At 41.6% G+C, this 24787-nt stretch overlaps 1 protein-coding gene across 5 annotated transcripts in view; it reads right to left on the reverse strand.

The window, feature by feature from the left end:
• Positions 1 to 24787, reverse strand: part of Tcf20 (transcription factor 20) — a 187681-nt gene that overhangs the window by 63061 nt on the left and 99833 nt on the right. Inside the window, exon 1 of one of the 5 annotated variants that reach the window (XM_069999694.1) lies at positions 8310 to 8390. The exons of the other annotated variants lie outside the window; for them this stretch is intronic. The gene's annotated coding sequence lies outside the window, so the exon portion shown is untranslated. Of the gene's footprint in view, positions 1 to 8309; positions 8391 to 24787 lie in introns of those variants that run through there. 5 annotated transcript variants of the gene reach the window in all.

The raw sequence follows: 24787 nt of genomic DNA on the forward strand, positions 1-24787 counted from the left end.
GATTTGAATTCCATGTCCTTTCTTATTCTATCCATTTCTGATCATGAGAATAAGAAAAAGAAATAAATGGTCAGAAGGGAGGTGTCCCAAAAGAATTTTTGAAATGCCCCCAAATATATACAAATTCACTATAGCTCTTAAGGAATTTATTATTAGAATAACTGTCCAAAAGAAAAAAACAACAATCTGTTTCTTGGAGGGGGTGTTTGCCCAGGCTGATACTGAACTCTTCATTTTCCTGCCTGAAAGCTAGGTTTATAGGCATTCACCACCACATCAGCTAAAAACAAATTTTAAATGAGCTTCCTAGTTATGGTGGGAGAAGTGTGAAAAGGGCTCCCCTCTTTGCATTCATGTATTAGACTGACCACTAAACTGAGAGCCCCAGTAGGGTGAGGTGTTACTCTACTGGATACCCATCTACTCCAAACCTACCCGCAACTGAAACAGATAAATGAAGCCAGTGACTTAACGTCTAAACACATTTTGCAAGGTTACTGTATTTGCCAGCTACCTGTGGTGACGAGTAACTTAAGATATTCAACCTCAACCAATGGATGGGTTCTTTATGCTGCAGCCACCCAGATCAGCTTTGGGACCCACCTCTTCAAGTATAATTGTAAAAAGGCATTCTTCTCAATTCCCAGGCACAAAGGGCTAGATTTGAGCCAGAAAGTAACAGTGAATATTCTTTCAGCCTTTTTTAGAGGTCTTCAAGAAGTTCCAGCCCTCTAACCTCATGGCATTTCATTTGCTAATCTAGTATTTTTATTATTGCTATCCCTATAAATGAAGGAGCTAAAACAGTTATTTGGGGAACAGCAAAAAAAAAAAAAAAAGAAGTGACACAAATACCAAGTCCAGGACCCAGACTCTTCCCAATTATCTTATTGAGCCACCATTTTGTACTGCCTTTGCTAATGTATCATCATCTTATTTAACTGAGATGTGGTTTTATTTTTTTCCTTTGCCTTGACTTGTCTCCTCCTCACAGTCAGACATGAATAGGACATCAAATCACTCCAAATGGCTTTAAAAACCAATTGTTTAAGAAGTTACGAAACATACAAACTAGGGCGGGATCCTAATAGACAATTTTCTTTTTTTCTCTTTCCTTCCTTCCCTCTCTTTCCTTTTCTTTTCTGGTCGGTTGTGGGGCTTGAAATCAGGGCCTGGTCATTGCTCCTGAGCTGTTTTGCTCAAGGCTAGTGTTCTACCACTTTGAGCCACAGCTCCACTTCTGGTTTTCTGGTGGTTAATTGGAGATAAGAGTCTTACAAACTTTCCTGCCTGTGCTGGCTTTGAACTGTGATCCTCAGATCTCAGCCTCCTTGAGTCACTAGGATTACAGGCGTGAGTCAGCAGCACCTGGCTATAATAGACAATTTTCTTACAATCATTTATAAAGCCTTCTCAAGAGGGGTTAAAATGGAGCTGCCCACAAAAATCAGTAACCCCTTACAAAGTGAAGTAGATTCATCTACTTGCTTCTCGGTCAGGCCCACAACACTGTGGGAACTGTTCTCCCTGTTGTGCTCTGCCCTACTATACATATGGCTTGTCCTTCTCACCTCTTTCCACTCTGGGCAAATATCACCTGATATAAGGTCTTCCTTAGCCTTCCAATACCACTTGTTTGCTGTATGTGCTACTTGTTTACTATCTCTAGAGACTAGAATATAAATTTCATAAAGGGCAAGGACTGTCCAATCCTAGCTATAATCTGCATGTTATTCAAACAGCAGTTTGCTGAATGATTAAATGATACAAAAAACTAGGTCTCAGAACTAGGCTAGAAGTCATATATTCAGAGATGATACTGAGGGAGTGAAAGAAGAAAGAAAAATAGGGTATGTTCTGTCTTAAGGCAGAGCTAGAGGTTGATAAGCTGCCTGTTCTAAGGAAAAACCCAACTTAATTGGAGCTACATGAAAACTGTGAGGAAAGACCTCAGAAGTAAATACAGATCACAGTGGAAGATGGTTAGTAACCCCAACCTCTGAAAGCCTGAGCCACTTATGAAATGTCTTAAATAGCTAGACAGGGCTTTGTTCTTTAAAATTCTGATTATACATAAGCAGAATTATGACCCAAAGCCATCTCGTAAGATTCACACACAAAAAAATATTCATATCTAGCTTGGAATTGGTGGCTCATGCCTATAATCTTAGCTTAGGATGCTGACCAGTTCACAGTTCACAGCCAAAGCTGTGAGACTCTCATCTCCAATTAACCAGCAAAAAACCATATATGAAGCTCAAGAGGTAGAACACCAACTATGTATGAGTGAAAAGGTCTAAGGAGAGCAGAAGGTGCTGAGCTTGTGCCTCAGTACTGGCACTGCAAAACAAAACAAAACAAAATACATCTAAAGGAAACTGCTTCTCATCTGCTTCCAACACTGAGACTACTTTCTCTGTTCCAATGAATCTACCAACAGGTAATTGGCCATTTATGTATGCACTATAATGCTCAATACTTCCAGCATTTACATGCAATAGCTCATTTAATCCTAGCAACCCAAGCACTCTCATTTTACAGATGAGGAAATTTAGGCATGAAGTTCACTAAGCTCCTGAGAGTCAGGGCCGAGAGCTGTGTGGCCGGCACCACACAGTTCCCACAACACTTTCTTCATGCTACGCTTCCCAGATGATATTCCACAAGGTCAGTAACAGATGCTGCTTGTCCTGCCAGAAGTTGGCCTTGAAAGTAGGCAGCTGCTGACAAAGTGCTGCTCTCTCGCAGGACCTCCAATGCTGTTCCAGCTGTCTCTACCTCTTCTATCGTTTCAGAACTGTCAACTGTCCATGTGTGTATTTCTGGTTGCAGCATGTATCCATTCTAGTTCTTAAGTACCAATGGCCGCCTTCAGATTATGAAACAAGGCTGATAGGGGCTAACCTGAACAAAAACTTAGCAGCTCAAAGAACGAAAAGCTGTCTTGAGAACTGATTTCTATAAATATTTTACATGTAGTTTAATTAACTACTATAAATAAAACCAGGTTTCTGAAGATTTGGTGCCCTGCTCTGTTTTTCTAAATAGGAGCCTCTGAGCTAAGACCACTTTAGACATCAGCACTGGGCCTGCGGCTGCCTGGCTAAGAAACTATCTCTACAGAGAAAGAACGGTTCCTCCATAGGGTTCTCCCAGCCTCTCTCCACATTCTGTGTCCTGTACCAGGCCTTTCTTCCTACAGTTAAAGAGTTGTGTGCCTGAAGAACACAAATCTATAGCCAGCATCTCCTTCAAGGTACTGGTCAAGCTAAATGTTCTCAGCACACGGGAAGCACAAGCACCAGAGAGTGGCTACAAGCTTATCTTTATTAGAGTTCCAAGTAAACAACTAGGAAAGCAAACATGCCAGCAGTAAGAAACGTAAACCTGAAGTACTTGAAATTTTATTATAGCATATAAAATAAGATAATAATAAATATCATCCCAATAGTATTCTATCATTATTTACTTACATGACAGTACTGGAACTTCAACTAGGGCCTTGCACATGCAAGGCAGAACAATGAGTCATGCTACCAGCATTTCTTTGCTTGTTATTTTTGGAATGGGCCTTTCTATTTTTTTACCTGAAGTAGCCTCGAACTGTGATATTCCTACTTAGGCCTCCTGTATAGCTAGGACTGTGGACATGTGCTATGGTTAGTTGCTAAGACTTCAGATTTACTTTTTTTCCCCCCATAAGCTGGCCTAGCACCACAATCATTCTACTCTCTATCTCACAAGTAGCCACTATTTCTTAAAGAAGAGCATTAGTGCAATCAGTTTAGAGAATTGTGATTAATGGCAAATGCCCCAATTTCCTTGTTTGACTAAATTCATGTACTAAAGTAAACTCAGCATAGTGGTACAAGCCTGTAATGCCAGCTACTCAAGAGGCAGAAGGCCGCGTACCAGTGGCTCATGCCTACAATCCTAGCTACTCAGGAGGCTGAGATCTGAGGATCATGGTTCAAAGCCAACTCAGGCAGGAAAGTCCACGAGACTCTTATCTCCAGTAAACCTCTCAGAAAATGAGAAGTGGTGCTGTGGCCCAAGTGATAGAGTGCTAGCCTTGAGCTGAAGAGCACCCAAACCTAGAGTTCAAGCCCCAAGACAGACAAAAAAAAAAAAAAAGGAGGCAGAAGGCATGAGGATTGGGAATTGAAGTTAGTCTGGGAAGTTATTCAGACCCTATCTATAAAACAAAATACAAACAAATGGCCTAAGGTGTGGTTCAAGTGGTAGGCCTAGCATGCCTGAGGCCCTGGACAGAAAAACAGTGTAGTAAGGAAAATTTGATACCCCAAAAGAAGACAGTCACCTGTAAGGAATTTTCATAGATACTGAACAAAGAAATTGACCTACTTCACTTCCCTCCCTGTTCTTTTTTTCTCGTTTTCTCACAGCAGTGAAGACAAGAACTTTATACCACCGCATTCCAGAGTCTGAGTTCTGTTGGGCTGCGGGAAGGCCAAGGACCTTGAAACCTTATAGAAACCCAACATTAACTTTTGTCCTTGGCTGTCAAATTATCTTCAAGAAAGTTTTTCTAAGAGGCTGAGGTGTGGCTCAAGTGGTAGAGAGCCTTTTTACAAGCTTGAGACTCTCAGTTCAGATCTAAACCTGGGAGGTGAGAAAACAGGCAAAACATCCACAAAAGAAATTCCTCATCTCCCTAAATGTATCCTTTCTTTGCAGTAGACCTTCCATGCTTTAGGCAGAATATGGTAGTACACATCTATAATCCCAGAAGTATGTCTCATTGGTAGAACAAGGGTGAGGCCCTGAGATCCAACCACAGTATTGCCCAAATAAAGAAACAATCAAACCCCAAGGTATTAACCACCTACTGGCTTCTGGTTATATTCCTGTGTGGGATGTTCTCTGACCCCAGGCCCACTCCTCACCTAACTCTAAACTCCATGATACCCTGGGAGATATAATGCTGGGACTATCAACAGGTTCTACCACCCTCTGGCTTCTGGCCCAGTTTGAAGTTACAGATTTACTCTCCTGGATCCTACCCTTTCTGAGCTGGCAGTATTTTTCTACCAACACCAACAGCTCTGTGGCAACCTGAATTATTCAGTCACTTTTTCTGAGCTCCAGGAACCACTGGTACTTCCTGCCCTTCAGGCTTGGAGGTAGTAACTCCCTGTGATTGCCAGACCAGAAGACGGTTTTTCCAGTCTTTCTCCAGACCTTGCTCATCTTTGGCAAACAGCCCCTTTATTAATCTGTGGCTTTATCCAATCAGCATCAGGGTTACCCAATCTGTTCTCTGCAGCTCAGAAACTGGGGGCTACCTTCCCAGAACCTCTTCCAGGTTAGAATGTATGGAGATGCACAAGACAGAATTGGAAGACAGAAGAGAGCAATTCTCTTGGGAAGCAGCTGCAGCAGATATGGACTCATAGTGGTTCACCATGAGCTCTGCCACCACGTGGGGCTTTCAGCCTGAGGTCATCGTCCTAACATCTTCTAGGGATAACCCAACTCTTTATTCCTGTATAATCAAAACCCTTCATAGCCCAGTGGTGGGGGCTTGTGCCTGTAATCCTAGCTCCCCAGGAAGCTACAATTTGAAGACTGAGGTCCAAAGCCAGCCAAGGCAGGAAAGTCCGTGAGTCTTATCTCCAATTAACTATCATGCCCGTCCTTGCCACGCCCCCCCAGCAAAAAAAAAAAAAGGGGGGGGGGCAGAAATGGAGCTGTGGCTCAAGTGGTAAAGGAAAAAAAAAAAATCAGGGGCAGCATCTGGGCCCTGAGTTCAAACACCAGTACCAGCACCCACTCCCCCCAAAAAAACCTTCATATTTAGGGAGTTTTTCTTTTCCTGAATGAACTCTGAGTGCTACAGTTAAATGATCCTCTAGCTACAAGTCTGAATGTGCCATCTGTTTTCTACCGGGGCCCTGACTGATCAAGTTCTTCTCTCATTCCTAGCGTTTCTGAGTACACTATTATCACTTTGGGAGCAAGGGACTTTCTATTTCATGCAATATGGCATACAGCAGGGACTAAAAATTTTCCCTCAACAAAACACCTAGAAATGTCAGACAAAATGTACAGTAAGGCTAGAGGAAATGCCCAAGGTTCAAAACTGGGAGGGGTACTAAAAACAGTAGGAAGCAGAAGGTTAATTCTGAGCCAGGGATGGGGTGGGGCCTGTAGCACTCATTAACCATACCGCAGGGGTTTTAATGACTGCAGAGACAGAAGGTAGGGCCTCTGGCCCTCTTTAGTTGGAAGTGGGGAGACAGATCACTCACTTTGTACTTTATGACTCTAGACAGTGCCACTTGTGGTGGGAATATTTCTATGAAGATAACAACGTGTACTTATTCTTAGGCAGCCTCCAGTTCATTTGGGGGGGGAGAGATTACTGGAGTTTGAGCTCACTACCTTATTTTCAACAATAAAGAAAATGCTGCTTTTTCCTTAACTGTTCCAGCTTCCTATCCTCTAGGGAAACCATGATCACTGTGAGCCAGAAGGTTTAAAATAAACCTACACTTTAACTCTTTGTACCTTTTAAAGATGTTGCCTGCCCATGACACTGCTTCTTTGCTGTATTTGCCCTTTCCTCTCTAACCTCAACAGGGCCATTTCCATCTTTCTCACTAGTTCACCTCCTAAACTTCTTTGTCCCTGCACCAACCCATCAATAAAGGAAAAAAGCTTTTCTTCACCTGCCCATCTTGACAGCATCAGCCTCTCCATAGACCTGGACATCTTTCCCAACAGCTTCTGTTCCACTCAAACCTCCCTGACAAGCCACTCAAAGGCCTCTCTAACCTCAGCCTTCCCTGAAGCATCCCTAGGTCCATACATTCCTTCCCAACATACCAGGTCACCTGAGAATCTCAAGAGCTGCTAAATGTGACCCTCATTTCAAGTCTTCCTTAAATCAGAAAGTCTGTTGGCTTTACATCTCTTGGTGAAAAGAGACTTAGTAAAACACATTTAACTTTAGCCAGTATCTAAGGTACATTTTATTAATATAATAATTATACAACTTTTTTTTTTTTTGTTGGTCATGGGCTTGAACTCTGGGCTTGGGCGCTGTCCCTGCACTCTTCAACTCAAGGCTAGCGCTCTACCACTTGAGTCACAGTGCCACTTCCAGTTTTCTGGCGGTTAATTGGAGGTAAAAGTCTCACAGATTTTCCTGCCCCAACTGGCTTTGAACTGCGATCCTTAGATCTCAAGCCTCCTGAGTAGCTAGGATTACAGGTGTGAGCCACCGACACCTGGCTTATTATCCAACTTCTGCATGTCACACATTTTACATCACAATTAAGGACAAGTGGGGGGAATGATAAATTATACAAACTGAATCTTCCAAGTCTCTTTTCTAGGAAAAGTTGGAACTGATACTCTAATTTCTTTTGATTCTAAAGCCCAGAAATCCTTTCTTTTCCTACAACACAAATTGAGCAAGAACATTGAAAATTCTGACCAATACTTGGATCAGATCTGAAATAACAGTGGCAACTGCTTATTTACTGTATGCTTTACATATGCCACACACTCTACCAGATGCTTTATATACATGTTAATATGTTCAACTGACCACTCTCTGATCTAAGATGGGTTAGTACTCCTTTTGTAAACTGAAGCTGAGAAGTTAAATGAGCAAACTATTTTTAGTAAATAGGTAGGTAATAAAATGATAAACCCAGATCCAGTCTATATTCCTGGTAGTACCTTCCTTAAACCAGCTGCAAGACAATGCTGTACTCTCACGGAAAAAGCTAGTTTTTTTTCTAGATGGTGGTTATGGTACTGTGAAAAACTCAGGGCCTCGTGTGTGTGAGGTAGGTATTCTACCACTTGCATCCTTCCTCAACCTTTTTTTATTTTAGTTATAAATCCCATGGAAGGTCTCTTACTTTTGCCTGGTGAACCATGACCAAATACATATGTACAAAAAGTGAAGGCACAAGTTTGTTGCTATTAAAGTTTTCAAAAATATTTAATAAATGAAATCCCATCTGGAGGTTAGGCTGAGACAAAAATAACAAAAGCAGCATAAATTATTACAATCACTGGGAATACGAATTGGTAATAACAACCAATGCTCCCCCCCCAAAAAAAAAACAAAAGAAACCAACCCAAGAGATTGTTCTAATGGTATTTGTAAGAAAACAAAAACTGGCAATGTCCTAAGGATCACTTGGAAATAATTGTGAGATATTTACTGTAAGAAATAACATACAATTACTGAAAGTAATTGTCAAGATTCTAGCATCATAGAAATGTATAATTATGTGACATCAGATGAAGAGCAGCATATGAACTCATACCTGTGCTGTACAGTTACATCTATCTGGAAATTAGGTTTTCTTGTAGACCAGGGCCCAAAGAAAATGCTATGAAAAAATGAAAACTTGTAAATTACCTACAAATACACAATGTTTATAGTTCCTTTCTCACCTTTCCTTTCTATTTACATTAGTGTTTGTGTAGAAAATAACTTAAAATTTTATTAACTTTATTTAAAAATTATACCCCTCATAAATGACATCCCCTCATGTAATCTGTCCCAAAGGAGAACAAAAGACTTCTCTGACAAGAAAAGGAGGTGTAGGAGCCCGCACAAACCTAGGTAGGGGAGTTTGAGTGAGTGAGTGAGTGAGTGAGTGTGTGTGTGAGTGAGAGAGAAAGAGAGAAGAGAGAGAGAAAGTGGGGGGGGGGGAGTCCACATCTCAAATAAGAAAGAAACAGAAACAAACGGAAAAGGAAAGAGAAAGCAGGAGGAGAAAGAGAAAGAAAAAACCAAGGACTAAAGGTAGAACAAAATTGGAAAAATCCTATATAATGAAAAGACTTTACTGAAGGGTCCAAAAGAGCTTAAAACAAAACAAATCTCAGGAACTAGAATACACAGCATAATTAGATGAAGAGAGCTGGTTTCAAAAAACAGTCTTCATAGATTAGTTAAAACAAGAGTGTTGTCGAGCCCTGGTGACTCACGCCTGTAATCCTAGCTACTCAGGAGGCTGAGATCTGAGGATCATGGTTTAAAGCCAGCCTGGGCAGGAGATTCCCTGTGAGCCTCTTATCTCTAACTAATCACCAGGAAACTGAAAGTGGTGCTGTGGCTCAAGTGGTAGAGCGCTTGGTTTGAGATGAAGAGCTCAGGGATAGCTCCCAGGCCCAGAGTTCAAGACCAACAACCAACCAAACAAAAGACAAAAAACAAAAAAACAATAGTGTTAACTGCTTTTTTAAAATGTACAAAACAATGCAAGAAAAATTCAAAGTGTTCACATAACCCCTTCAACAAAATTGCCCAATTCAATATTTTATATCACTTGCTAATCCATTTGAGAGTAGGCTAAAGACAGGGAATTCTTTTTTTTTTTTTTTTTGGGGGGGGGGTCCGGTCATGGGGCCTGAACTCTGGACCTGGGCGCTGTCCCTCAGCTCTTCAGCTCAAGGCTAGCGCTCTACCACTTGAGCCACAGCATCACTTCCGGCATACAAGGCAAGCACTCTACCACTGAGCCAACTTCCCAGCCCAAGACAGGGAATTCTTACTTCCATAATAGTCCCCCAAAGAAGAGCATTCTCCTGAAGAACCAGTACACTAGCCTCCACAATATGAAATCAACATTGATACTAAAATACCAATATAACTCAGACTCCATCTGAATTCTATCAAACAGTACCAATAATGCCTCTTTTATTCTTTCTGGTCCGGGTATGGCTCTACCAGTATCTGTCAATCTACAGTAGTAGCTCCTCAGGCTTTTGTGAACTTTTACATCCCTGTGGGAGTACAGTCACTTCACTTTTACTATGACCTTCAATCTGATACAAGTCTGTTTCCTTATTAGATACAGCATGTCATGGTTTCCTGCAACAACACAGACATGTGGCATGGCTCCTTCCAGTAAACAGCATCAAGATGGGACCCACAGTGACCCATCCCACCCATCACAGTATAGTATGTTTGCTATACTGGTCAAGCCCATTCTAACTGGTTTCTCTACTGTCATACTAGTATTTCCATCTAACAAGTATTTTGCTGGACAAATTCTGACGTTTGTCCATACCTTGGTTCTTTTGTCAAATCTCTACCCCAGTCAACGTCCACTGATGCCCACGTGCACGCTTCACCTATAGTTGCCTGATCTCTGCCTCCCCAATAGCTAGGATTACTCATAAGCCACTGTTTCCAGCTGAAAGTTATACCATTAATCTATCATTTGTTCTACATGCACATAAGCAGAGCTTTGCGTCTTCATTCATGTAATTCCACACTCAAATTGTTTCAAATCTGACCAGTTGGAAACCTCTTCAGACTGGATCCAGTGACTTGACATGTTCCATTCTTTGCCCAATTTCCCTACTTCCTGGGACACAAAGATGTTTCAAACTCCTCTGGTACTGCCTCTAGACTCTGGAACTGGCCATTTCTCCAAAGACATTTGATTCTTTTCAGAGGAATATAATATTTAGAAACAATGACCCAGGTGCTATGATTTTTCATTACTAGTGCTTCTAGCTGGAAATTATGCATACACATGAACACTCACTCCCATAGATGTGTTTTAATATATAGAGTATATGTTAAAGGACCATGAGTTTACACTAATAAGAGCTCCAATGCAATAAATACCTCAGAGCTGTCTGCAGACTCACATTTTTCTATGTAATTCCCTCCTCAGACAGTAAGAAACTTAACTCCCATTATCCTCAGTAAATCTTTATATGCTGGCTCAACCAATGTACTTACTTTACGCAACAATGTGCATCTCCCCACCTCTTCAGCCTCATTCCTTACATACTCCCCACAACCCACCTCTCCAACCCCTACAATCCCCACCACCTTTGTGGGCTTGCGAGATGAATCTCCAAATTCACCTAAGGAAAGTCTAAAGAAAACATGTAAAAGCAAAAAAAATTTAGGAAAGTATTAAAAGTCAGGAGCTCTTTTGCCCTACCACACCAAAACATTATTTTCCTGGTTAAAATAAAGGGTACTGTGGTACCATCCTCTTGGAGAGAAAACTAATGGGTTAGACCCTACTTCAGGATACCCATAAAAACAAACTCTGTATTCAGGGCTGGGAATGTGGCTTTGTGGTAGAGTGTTTTCCTAGCATGCATGAAGCCCTGGGTTCGATTCCTCAGTACCTCATAGACAGGAAAAAAGCTGAAAGTGGTGCTGTGGCTCAAGTGGTAGAGCGCTTGGCTTGAGCACAGAGAGGCTTAAGGACAGTACCCAGGCCTTGAGTTCAAGCCACAGGACGGCAAACAACAACAAAAACAAACAAACAAACCTCTGTATTGATGAAAAAGCCAAGTATCAACCACCCTCCAAAATAAAAATGCATGTGAGGTTTACAAGAACACACAAACACTTAATCCTAAGGACCATTTTGGTGTTTTTTTTTTTTTTTTTGGGGGGGGGGTCTGGTCATGGGGCCTGAACTCTAGGCCTGGGCGCTGTCCCTCAGCTCTTCAGCTCAAGGCTAGCGCTCTACCACTTGAGCCACAGAGCCACTTCCGGCTTTTTTCTTTTTGCTTATGTGGTGCTAGGAATAATCGAACCCAGGGCCTCATGCATGCAAGGCAAGCGCTCTACCACTGAGCCACCTTCCCAGCCCCCCCATTTTGGTGTTCTAACTACAATTGCTCACTAAACAAACCTGTGTTTGCTGGGGGAAGTGGCTGACTTTCCAAAAGGCAGGCAAAGTATAAGGTGCAGGCCTGCTAATAATAACTTCATTCTGCCAGAAAGCCAGGCCATGCTTTCAATCTAAGCAAGATGGAGCCAATTAGCCTGAGAAGGTAACTAATTTTGTAGGACCAAATTTTTTGTGTTTACTATGGTAGATTAATAGTGGATTTTTTCCAAACAAACTTTCTTGCTGTGTGTATAAACAAGGATAACAGTGCAAGGGGAAAAGCAAGGAAAGTCCTCAGGAGGCTCCAACTGGGATGTATGTTGAATTTGTATTAGAGGTTCAAAGGTAGTATTAGTCATTATACTTTTCTGTATGTTTGATATATTTTGGGAAAATAAAGTCATCTCATTCATCAGTTTGTAATATAACAGTTATACACACAGTATCACTTAATATGTTTACTGGTAAAGGCCTTGTTAGCAGTCTTTGGAAGGTTTAGAGCTACAGAGTGACATGTCCTGGTTTCAGTTCTCAGGTCTGAAACACCCTGGTTGTTTTGTGGGAAATGGATTAAGGGGGAGGCACAAGGGCAAAAGCAGAGTCAGTGAAGAAGCTATTTTAGTAGGTTGTGTAAGGGATGTTGGCTGCATGGATGAATATAGTGCTGATGGGTGGTCAAATAAAAGACACATTTTGATGTCAGAGCTAATAGAATTTGCTAATGGGTCAGATGTGAGGGACACCAACAAATGACAAATGACAGCAGGAACACTAGCAGAGCACCAGTATTGAAGTCATTTAATCTTCACAACATTCCCACAGGCAGGCATAGCCGACAGCTCCATGCTATTCAAATGAAGACTGTGAGGAAGAGAAAAGTATAGTCACTGTTCAAGGCCTCAACACTAGTCACTGGATGTGAACCCTGGCTTGGGTGCTTGTATCCCATCACCATCCCTACAGCATGATTGCAAACATGGAATGTTGGGAAGGGAGGAGACAGAAAGTGGTAGAGTAATCAGGAGTGTGTTGCTAGTCATTCCTCTGAAATTCCTACAGGACATCCAAGTGGAGTTGACTGGTAGGCAAAAAGTGGCATGACTGGATCTCAGGAGAAAAGAGGGAGTGGGGATAAAAATGGGAAGACCATGGGCACATACAACATTCAAAGCCAAAGAAGTGGGTGCAGTCAGGAGCAGATTTTCAGATTACAAGTTGTTAAATAAATCCATTTAGTGGGTCATAAATAGCACTTAGAAGGGGAGTGGAGTGGGGTTGCCCAAGAAATAAGCAAGCCAAGTGAGTGTGAAGCCCTCAGAGTTTAAGCCTCGGTACCAGGAGTGAGTAAGTAAATAAATACAACAGCAAAATGGAAAATAACATCTCATAGCTTACATTAAGACAAAAACACAAAAACTATCTTATGAAACTTGGCTTTCAGTTTTACGTGACTGGGGGAATAAGCTAGTGTAGTGTGCCAGTACCAAACTGGCATTCAGTGTGGTCAAGAAAGGTTTAAAGCCACTTGAGTAAGGACTGAACACAGGGTTGGACCCTCAAATCACTCCAACACTTAGAAACGGAGGAAGAAAATGAAATCCAAAAATGAGTAAAGGAAGTTAGTAAGAAAGAAGTGAAGGAAGTGTGGGTCCCAGAGTTGGGTGAATATGGGTCTTGCAGCTTGACTGCAGAGAGCTGCACATAATTATGGGATGGCAAGGAACTCACAGTGCTCTGGGAACAGAGAGCAAGCTGAACATAAGATGAAATGGTGAAAAATGAAAGGTATTAGATTTTATTTTAGACCCATGGTTTGAGGAGACAGCAGGATAGTCTGTAACAGCCATAAACAGCAAGTGTCCAGTTATTTATTTTTAGCATCTACCATGTGCTGGGAAATTTCTAAGACACTCTTACTGTACCGAAAGATAAATACTAAGACACTATTCTGTACTAAAAAGGCTCACTCTCCAAGGAAAGAAACAATATGTATGTAGCACAGTGAGTTCAGAGTCACACAACAATATGAAGCAGGTTTTGCCAGGGCATGGTAATTTCCTTTCCACTCATACTGTCTACTACTGCCCATGCAAACCATGCACTCAGCATCTGCACTCCGACCTCATGGCTTGTGCTCCCCCCAAAAACAAAATACTTCTAAGTCATTTTTCAAGGCCATTGGTCTCTACCCTGAAATCTCCAGGAAATATCTCAGCTCAGTGATCTTGCCTTACTTAAACATGACAGCTTTTTTAACACTAGCATTCATTAGTAGAATGGGGAATGGGTTCAACTGTGACATCTCTTCACATGAACATGATAGTCTTCCCAGTCTACACATCACTATCTGGTGTCTAGTCTCCTGTCATGTTCATTCTTCTCTATTTCTTCTGTGTGCCTCATCACCTCAGCCAGGCCACGCATTAGGTACTTAACATGATGAACATGTCTGACATCTACAAAGTCTTCCAACAGCAGCCAACAAATACTTGCCCTGATAGAAGACTTCCCATTCAATTTACATTTCAGTATTCTTCACCCTTTAGCCCAAAATCTTTTGATGGCTCCTAATTATTCGTGTAGCATGCAGAATGCTCAGTCTTGTCTTCTCAGTCTGCCACACAATCTTCATTTTCCCTGCCCTGCAAACACCCTAAGCTAGGGCACTGGCACTCAGGACTAATAGCAGAAAAATCTATAGGTATAAAGCAATAAAATACAAAATCAAACTAATATTTTATTATGTGTCAGTTAAGCTATCAATTAACTACAGACGTCTTTGAGATGGGATTATAAGGGTAGTGACCTAGAAACTGGTTTAACCAAGCCAGGAGCTGGTGGCTCACACTGTAATCCTAGCTATTCAGGAGGTTGAGATCTGAGGATCATCGTTCAAAGCCAGGCTAAGCAGGAAAGTCCGTGAGACTCATCTACAACTAACCTCCAAAAAACTGTAAATTGCACAGTGGCTCAAGCCTGTAATCCTAGCTACTCAGGAGGCCTAGATCTGAGGCTTATGGTTCAAAGCCAGCCCAGGCAAGAAAGCCCACGAGACTATTATCTTCAATAAACTACTCAAAAAAGTCAGAGGTGACACTGTGGCTCAAATGGTAGAATGCTAGCTTTGAGCAAAAGAAGATCAGGGACAGCACCAAGGCCCTGAATTCAAGTCCCTTGACTGACCAAAAAGAAGAATGAGGAGGAAGAGGAGGAGTAGGAAGAGGAGGGGAGAAAGCAAAAAAGCAAGAAAGCAAGAAAGCAAGAAAGAAACTGGTTTAATAAGTGTTAAGAAAAAATTTACAGGGGCTGGGAAGGTGGCTCAGTGGTAGAGCACTTGCCTTGCATGCCTGAGGCCCTGGGTTCGATTCCTCAGCACCACATAAGCAAAAAGAAAAAAGCCGGAAGTGGTGCTGTGGCTCAAGTGGTACAGCGCTAGCCTTGAGCTGAAGAGCTGAGGGACAGCGCCCAGGCCCAGAGTTCAGGCCCCACAACCGGACCCCAAAACAAAAAAACAAACAAAAAAAAGAAAAAAGAAAAAATTTACAAAGAATAAATACTTTATCTTGCCCATGTAATTGTAACCCCTCTGTATGGTATTTTCACAATTAAAAAAAAATGTTGAAAAAAAAGAATAAATACTGACAACTAGATTCTGAGTATTGAAACTGTATGTGAGGCAGTATCTTACAGTCTTACTTAATCTTACCAACCCTGTGATATAATCAGCCATTCTACAGATGAGAACTTAAGTAACCCTTACAAGTTTATACAGCTACTCAGTGAAGAACATAGGCTGGGTTGAAGCCTGGATCTAATACACAATGTACACAGTGATGTTGTCTTCCCACATGCTCCTTTGCAGCCTTTTGCTTTTGTTTGGGCTGGTCCTTGTGTTACAGTAATATTGGCTTTGCTGACACCACTTACCTTTAAGGTAAAATGCCACTCTCCTCTAATGCCTCCCTAGGGTGTCAACTGTAATCAGCATTACTGGAGTTCTTTCCTCCTTTGCTTCCCCTAAAGTGTGGGACTTTGGTTCTCTTAAGGCCAGACATGCAGCAAGTACTCAGAAGGCTAAATGAATTAAGTTGACAATACAAACCCTCTTTCTGACAAAAGCAAGTTAACAGATGAAGATGAAGCTCTGGGATAGAATTGTAGCTCTAGAATGGTGCTGAAGTATGCATAAAGCTCTTGGTCCAGTCAATAGCAGCCACCACCAGCAGCAACAACAAAAAGTTTTTATCGCTGGATGCTGGTGGCTCTCACCTGTAATCCTAGCTACTTAGTAGGCTGAAATCTGAGGATCATGGTTCAAAGCCACAATTCAAAAATCTGTGAGACTTTCCAAATAATCACCAGAAAACCAGAAATGGCACTGTGACTCAATTTGGTAGAGCACTAGCCTTGAGCAAAAGAGCTCAAAAGTGCCCAGGTGCTAAGTTCAAGCCCCAGGATTGGCACCAAAAAAAAAAAAAAAAAAATCTGTAGGAGAAATTAATGAGAGTTTCCATAATCCTTCCTTCATTTTCTATCTTAAACCTCAATGAAACATAATTAAGAAACAGGTTGATTTTATCTTGTCCATAAAGTGGCCCAACAAAATAGATAACAACTTGTAATGAATAAATATTGTTTGGTCAGGGCTGGGAAGGTGGCTCAGTGGTAGAGCGCTTGCCTTGCATGCATGAGGCCCTGGGTTCGATTCCCCAGCACCACATAGGCAAAAAGAAAAAAAGCCAGAAGTGGCGCTGTGGCTCAAGTGGTAGAGCACTAGCCTTGAGTGAAAAAGCTCAGGGATAGCACCGAGGGCCTGAGTTAAAGCCCCAAGACCAGCATACAAAACAAGATTGTTTAACTTATAAAACTGTAAATAAACCAGGCATGGTGGCTCAAGTCTAAAATCCTAGCTACTTAGGAGGCAGAGATCTGAAGACTGGGTAATCACAGTTTGAGGCCAGCCCAGTCAAAAAGAAATTTGAGAAGCTGGGCACAGGTGGCTTATACCTGTAATCCTAGCTACTCAGGAGGCTGAGATCTGAGGATTGTGGTTCAAAGCCAGCCCACGTATGGACATCCGTGAAACTCATCTCCAATAAATTACTCAGAAAAAGCCAGAAGTGGTGCTGTGGCTCCAGTGGTAGAGTGCTGGCCTTAAGCAAAAGAGATTCAGGGACAGTGCTCAGGCCTTGAGGTCAAGCCCCAAGATTAGGGGGAAGGGGTGAGACTTTGAGAGATTCCATCTCAACCAATGGCTAGATACAGTTTCAAGCACCTGTTAGCCCCAGAGCCAAAGGGAAACACAAATAGGAGTAATATCCCAGGCCAGACCAGAACATAGAGTGAGACCCTATCTTGAAAATAACCAATGTAAAAGGGGCTGGTGCTCGGCATTGATGGTTCATACTTATAATCTTAGATACTGAGGAGGCTGAGATTTGAGGACCCTGATTTAAAGCTAGGTCAGACAGAAAAGTCCATGAGACTCTAATCCCCAATTAGCAACCAAAAAGCAGGAAGTAGAACTGTGTCTACACTAGCCGTGAGCACAAAAACTAAGGGACAACACCCAAACTCTGAGGTTAAAGCCCCAGTGCCAGCACAAAGGGGGAAGGACAGCTAGAAGGAAGGCTCAAGTGGTAGAGTTCCTGCCTAGCAGAGCAAGGACCTGAATTCAATCCCCACATGTGGGGCATGGCCAAAACACTAACAAAAAAATAAATAATGTAAGTCATCAAGTTTCTTAGAAGTTTTAGAAAAAGTTTTGAAAATTCCTTCACAGATTCCTCAAAGAAAGTACCTAGGTGTAGTATAATACAACAGTAAAAGCACTAAAAGCTATTTCATACATAGCTAAATCATAGGTACAGTCAGTGAATCTGATGTGTTTAAAATTCAAAAAGTTCTTTTAATGTAAGCTGATGGCCTCTGAATTTGTTAAGAAGTTGAATCTAAAACAAGTAACACTGTAAAGTAACAATGCTGGCTAACAACCTCAAGGAAGTATAATATGGGATGGGCAGATTCTTATGTGTCCTTGGCCTTCTCGGGCAAGTGTAATACGGGATGGACAGACTTTTTTATGTGTTCTTGGTCTTCTTGGCAAAGCAATGAGAAGAGCAGTCAACCAAAACATTTAGACTTGATTTTAGCATCAACTCCATAGGTCAACTGTCAAATGAAGCAAAAGGCAGAACTGAGCGCTATGGGTTCTAGTCCATTCAAGATAAAAGCCAATGGACCTTTTTACAGTTTATGGGGTCCTCTCCGTATGGCTGGGAATGCAAGCCTGGAAGAAATACTGTCTGGACGATTAATTCCTGTGAAAGGAACACAGAAACTAGGAAGAGAAGAGGTAAGTGGGCTCATTCTAAACTTCTACTGTTCTTTTAAAGAATATCTATAAGCTAAGTATACTTTGAAAGACTGAGCTTCCTACTTCAAAAACAAAACTTAAAAACATGTATCTTTGACCATATTTATAGCTACTTCAAAGAACTGTTTCAAACATGTCACAAACACGAAAATTTCAACTCCAAACTTGCGTGTCCAAGAGGGGCAGCAAAGACAGTGTAGCAGAGGGGAGAACTGGCTCAAGGTACATTGTGCGGGTCTATGGGAATATCACAATGAACCCCTGGTTCAATTAATGTAAGCTAATAAAAAATAAACTTATAAGCCGGGTGCTGGTGGCTCACATCTGTAATCCTAGCTACTCAGGAGTCTGAGATCTGAGGATTGCTGTTCAAAGCCAGCTCAGGCACAAAAGTCCGTTAGACTCTTATCTCCAATAAACCACTAGAAAACAGGAAGTGGCGCTGTGGCTCAAGTGGTAGAGCGCTAGCATTGAGCTGAACAGCTGAGGGACAGTGTTCCAGAGTTCAAGCCCCACAACTGACTAAATAATTGAATTTTTAAAAATAAAACTATTTTTAAAAAAGCAAATTAAGATTTGTCTTAGTGTCCAGTACAATTCCTTGTAAGTGACAACACATGGGTATGACTTCCAATCCTGACTAGCAGTTGAATAAACTGCAGTAGTCAATGTCCCAGCAACAGTGCTGGGACAGCTACACTTGTTACCTCACAAAAAATTCTATGTTGAAGATCTCTGCTTCAGTTCCAGTGGGACAGAGGGAAGAAGGACAGAAGAGAAGGGAGGAATGACAGAAGAAAAAAGATCTTTACAATAAAGCTATGACAAACCTTCACATCCAGAAAGACAACTCCAAGGTAGTACATGCTTTGGACATGGAAGATTTGAGGTTCACTGAGGTCCTACCCATTCTGTGATAAGAAGAGATGAAGGCAATGTAGCACCTCTGATCATCAAATAGAAAGAAAAATAATGGGCAGTTGTGATTCTACAAACTCATCATGCTATCTGATTGTTTTCTATCTAGAATAACCATCATTTTTTTGTCTAATTCATTTCCATTGAGCTCTAGATTGGCTCATGCCTGTAATCCTAGCAACCCAGCAGGCTGAGACTGAGGATCACGGTTCAAAGCCAGGCAAGGAAAGTCCATGAGACTCTTATCTCCAATTAACCACTAGAACCAGAAGTGGCACTGTGGCTCAAGTGGTAGAGTGCTCGCCTTGAGCTCAAGAGCTAAGGGACAGCACCCAGGTCCAGAGTTCAAGCCCTATGACCCGCCAAAAAACAACAAGAATAACAACAAAAAACCTGCATATACAAAAGGAAAATTATAAATCAACCTCATGGCCTATGGGTTATTTTAGTCTTGTAAGTAGCAGTTTCACTATATTTAAATAATGGTCTTAGATATAGTTGTATCTCAAGGTTAATATATTCTCAAAATCATTTATTAAAAAAAAGAAGTGATTTAAGGATTTTTTAAAGATTTTTGTGAAGAATGTTATCTCTAGGCCCTATTTTAGATTCTCATTTTACTTGAGGGGAGGTAATTAGCTCTATGGGTAAAGAAAGAAGTGCCAACTGAAAATGTAATAGTACAGGAAAACTTTTTTTGGGGGGGGGATCCGGTCGTGGGGCCTGAACTCTGGGCCTGGGCACTGTCCCTCAGCTCTTCAGCTCAAGGCTAGCGCTCTACCACTTGAGCCACAGCGCCACTTCGGCTTTTTCTTATTGCTTATGTGGTGCTGAGGAATCGAACCCAGGGCCTCATGCATGCAAGGCAAGCGCTCTACCACTGAGCCACCTTCCCAGCCCGAAAGGAAAACTTTTGATAACTGTGCTACTGTCTTTCCATAGAGATTTGAAGAGCAGAGACCATAAAACCCTCTGTCCACTTCCAAATCAGCATGCCCTAAGATGTGATGTCTGGGGAGGAGAGCCACGGAGATGGGGTACAACCAACAGCTCTCTCCTCACAGGAAAGTGTGAAGTACTACCCTTAAAGTCAAGTGAAATGACTTGAAGACTTGCAGAAAACAGGCTTGAAAAAATCATCTGGAAATAGAAACTTATTTTAGTAAGCAAAACAGGGGAAAGTATACTTTTATCCTAGCCAGGTACAACTGCTTCCCACTAGTAAAGTTGTTTTTTATTCATTCTCCTGGATGATGCTTTGGAAAAAGCACTATATTTAGAACCAGGAAACCTAAGTTTTTGCCACTTATTCTGTAACTTGGACAAGTTATTTAACTCAAGTCCTACTTTTCACCTTTGCAAAAATGGAGTTACCCACCCCCATCTTTGCACCTGAGCCACAATACATTTGTGAACTGCTAAGTACCATGTAAATTAAAATGATCACCCTTGGTATCACTTTTCCTCTTTCCCAAGTAAGCATTTGAACCAATAATAGGCAAGAGGCAAGTAACAAGGGAAAAAAAATAGAAGACAAGTTAGCTGTAAATCAAAGAAAACAACAAAATATACCCTTAAACACACACACACACACACACTCTCTCTCTCTCTCTCTCTCTCTCTCTCTCTAAATAGCAAAACTACTCAGTGACAGTTAAATTCCATGTCACTAATGAGAAAAGCTCCCACCCTGGAATTATAGTCCATTCATGGAAACAGAACAGGGAAGCGTCTTCATCAGACCTCTAATTCACAGTCAAGAATGCCAAGATGCACCCTCCTAGTCCAGGTGCAAAGGCCACCAGCCTTCCCAGGCAGGAGCAGACAAACTGTGGGAGGTCTTTAAGAAGCAGATGGCCTCTAAAGTCTAAAAGTCTCTTCCTTTCCTGGCCACTGGAATTAAGTAAGCAAACACCTGGACTGCCTGAGCTCTGAAAAACTGCCCAGAAAACAATGGCTAATTAGTAAACAACAACACCTCCAACCCTAAATTTTGAAAATATGGAAGTCAAAAATATTTCCCACCTGGGGGCTGGGAAGATGGCTCAGTGGTAGAGCGCTTGCCTTGCATGCCTGAGGCCTTGGGTTCGATTCCTCAGCACCACATAAGCAAAATGAAAAAAGCCGGAAGTGGCGCTGTGGCTCAAGTGGTAGAGCGCTAGCCTTGAGCTGAAGAGCTGAGGGACAGCGCCCAGGCCCAGAGTTCAGGCCCCACAACCGGACCCAAAAATCAACAACAACAACAAAAAAAATATTTCCCACCTGATAATAGTTAAAATTATTCAGGCCAATGTTCTAAACACTCCAGTTTATACTAAATTCAGCACCACCATCACCCAATGAAGTAAGTATCATTATTATTTCCCAATTCTAGGCAAGGAAACCGAACACCCGATTTTCTTGCTTAGGGTCATACTTTACAAGTGGTAGAACTAAGATGTAACTATCAGGCAGCAGACCACTAACACCCTCACCACCACCACCACCATAGGTTACCTGACCAGCTCAGCATCTGAGTCTACAACATTTGACAAAGGCCTTTTGAAAGGTGGAAAAGAGACATGGACCCACGTGTGGGAATGGGTACACCTCTGAGGACAGAGAATGGGGAGGCAGGACTGAAGAGGTTAACAGGCAAATGAGGGATTTGGCAAAAGCAGCACTTGGAAGACTTCCAGGAAGCAGTTAGGAAGCACAGGGTCAGTAAGTAGGAAAGAAGGGTTACTATTCAGAATGCTGCAGTGCAACTCCAGCAGGTGGATCTCCACATCCTCTCAAAGCACTGCCACTATGTCTGCAAATAGTAGGACATGTGTCATGCTCAGAGTGGTCCTTCACATCTCTATAACTTTTCAACTCCAGAAAGAAAAAAGTCTACTCTATAAAATTAATTATAAGCCACAATCAAAAAAAAAAAAAAAAAAGAACCTTGGGGAAGGGAGGGAGGGAGGGGATAGTAGGGGGAAAACAATGGAGGGGGTAACAATGTTCAAGAGGAAGTGGAAGTGTACTCATTGCCTCACTCATGTAACCGTAACCCTCTGTATAGTATCTTTACAATAAAAAAAAAAAGTAAAAAAAAAATTAATTATAAGCCAATATACAATAGTGTAATTTGACCTTATAGTACATAATCACTATAACAAGCATGAGCTCCTACTGTGTGCCATGCACTACTCTAGGCAGAAGGGATGAAGATCACAAGGTTTCTCCCCAAATGAGCTCTAGTTTTAGTGGAGGAAACAGATTTCTGACAAGAGTCAGAGAAATGCTGGGGGGCAGGGAACAGGGAGACAGAGGGTAAGCGCATGGGGAAAGCCCTTCTGCACAAGGAGAAGCAGCACATGCTATGTACTCTTACAATGTTTACTATTTACATGAAAAGAAATGTTTTAAAGCCACAGAATGGTGGGTTCCAGCCCTGGTTCTATCACTTAGTGGCTAAAGTAACTTCTTCTAACTTAGTTTCTCTTGAATCTATTTCTTTTATCCCCATTGACTTTGGGGCTGTTTTAAGAGAAATAAATAAAAATATAAACAGGACACTTCCTTGTACTTGGTATAGATAGTACAGACATTATTACATCAATGATTTAGTACCTAGAAATTATCTTGTGGCTATCTCTAAAATCTACATATAATTTAATCTAAGCTATCTAAAACAAATATACTCTGCCCCTCACTATTTGTGGGGGATTAGTTCCAGGACCCCTATGGACACCGAAGTCTGTGGATTAATAATAGGTCTCTTATATAAAACGTTATTGTATTTGTATAACCTACAAATAGCCTCCAATAAAATTTATCACTAGATGACATTTGTAGTAACAAATGCAATGAAATGCTATATAAACAGTTATGTTGCACTGTTTTTAGGCAATAACTGCAAGAAGTTTGTACATGTTGGGCACAGATGCATTTTTTGAATTTGTGGATGTGCAAACCACAGGTAGAGGTATGCCTAATAAGCCTCTGAAGATGTTATCAGCTACAAAGAATCACCTTTGGGCTTGGAGGTGTGAGTCAGTAGTAGAGCACTTGCCTAGCAAAAGCATGAGACCCTGAATTCAAACCCCAGAACCATTTAAAAAAAAAAAAAAAGCAAAAGCAAAAACAGAAACCAACTTCATCCATATCTTTTACATGTAAGACAGTTCTAAAAGCTATTTTAGAGCTGGGAATGTGGCTTAGTGGTAGACTGCTTGCCTATCATGCATGAAGCCCTGGATTCGATTCCTTAATACCACACATAAACAGAAAAGCTGGAAGTGGCACTGTGGCTCAAGTGGTAGAGTGCTAGCCTTGGGCAAAAGAAGCTCGGGGACAGTGCCCAGGCCCTGAGTTCAATCCCCAGGACTGGCCAAAACAAAAAAAGAAAGAAAGCTGTATTAACTAAACATGAGGTAAACAATCATGACTTTTTTAACGTACTTTCATATATAACTATTTCAACAATATTAACTATTTGCAAATGACCATTTTAACTCTAGAATTAAAAAAATACTGTTACAAGCTTTTTACAACTTTTTACTTAATATATCAAATTTGTAACAAAAAAAAACTATGAAGTAAAATTTTTTTGGTGGATCCTGGGGCTTGAACTCTGGGCCTGGGCCTTGTCCCTCAGCTCTTCAGCTCAAGGCGAGCGCTCTACCACTTGAGCCACAGTGCCACTTCCAGTTTTCTGGTGGTTAATTGAAGAACAGAGTCTCATGGACTTTCCTGCCCAGGCTGGCTTTGAACTGAGACCCTCAAATCTTAGCCTCCTGAGTAGCCAGGAGTACAGACTTGAGCCACTGGTGCCCAGCTTTGAAGTAAATATTTTAATAGAAGACCAATAAGCTCTGTTGGGTCAACAGATAAACACTGGCTAATCAAATGAGTCTATTCATTTATATGTGGAAGGAGAGAAAAATTCCCATTTTCCTGTTCTCAAATGGTTTAATTTGGAATGAACTAAAGCAGAAAGAAAACATTAGTCCATTCTTTCTTAGGAGCCTGCATCACTTATTAATTTGCTAATAAAATCAGATATGACTTCTACATGATCAATGATGTGACTTACATTAACAGAGACACTTTTTGAGCAGTATAGTAGTATCACTGTGTTCCTGGAAAAGAATTTCCAAATGAACCACTCAGTAAGGAAGCTGCCTTTAGCAGATACAGATGGGCCAGTATTAAATATTAAGAATATTGGTACAAAAAGAAGAAAAGAAGTCAGGCAAGGGTGGCTCATGCCGTAAGATGCTTATCTTTATCCATCCACCAAAAAGCGGAAATGGAGCTATGGCTCAAGTCAAGTAAGTGGTAGAGTGCTAGCTATCCTTGAGCAGAAAAGCTCAGGGACAGCAGATCCATGCCTCAGGACCAGCAGTCAGGAAGGAAGAATCAGAGGGAGGGAGGGAGGGAGGGAGGGAGGAAGGGAAAAAATAGGGAGAAGGAAGGAAGGAAGGAAGGAAGGAAGGAAGGAAGGAAGGAAGGAAGGAAGGAAGGAAGGAAGGAAGAGAGGGAGGGAAGGGAGGGAAGGGAAGAAAGGGAAGGAAGGGAAGGAAGGGAAGGGAGGGAAAAAACAGGGGGGTCCCCCTCTGGTGGGTGACATCTATAATTCTAGTTACTCAGGGGGGCTGAGATTTGAAGATTGCAGTTTAAAGCTAGCCCAGGCAAGGAATTTTATGAGATTCCTATCTCCAATTAAGCACCAAAAACGCTGGAAGTAGGGCTGTGACTGAAGTGCTAGAGCACTAGCCTTGAACAAAGAAAGGTCAGGGACAGAGTGCAGACCCTGAGTTCAAGCCCTAGAACTAGCACAAAGGAAAAAAAGCAGTAGAAAAAAATGATCTGTTGAGAA

The sequence above is a fragment of the Dipodomys merriami genome, unplaced genomic scaffold (genome assembly GCF_024711535.1).
Source record: "Dipodomys merriami isolate MVZ:Mamm:240054 unplaced genomic scaffold, mDipMer1.0.p SCAF_55, whole genome shotgun sequence".
NCBI lineage: Eukaryota > Metazoa > Chordata > Mammalia > Rodentia > Heteromyidae > Dipodomys > Dipodomys merriami.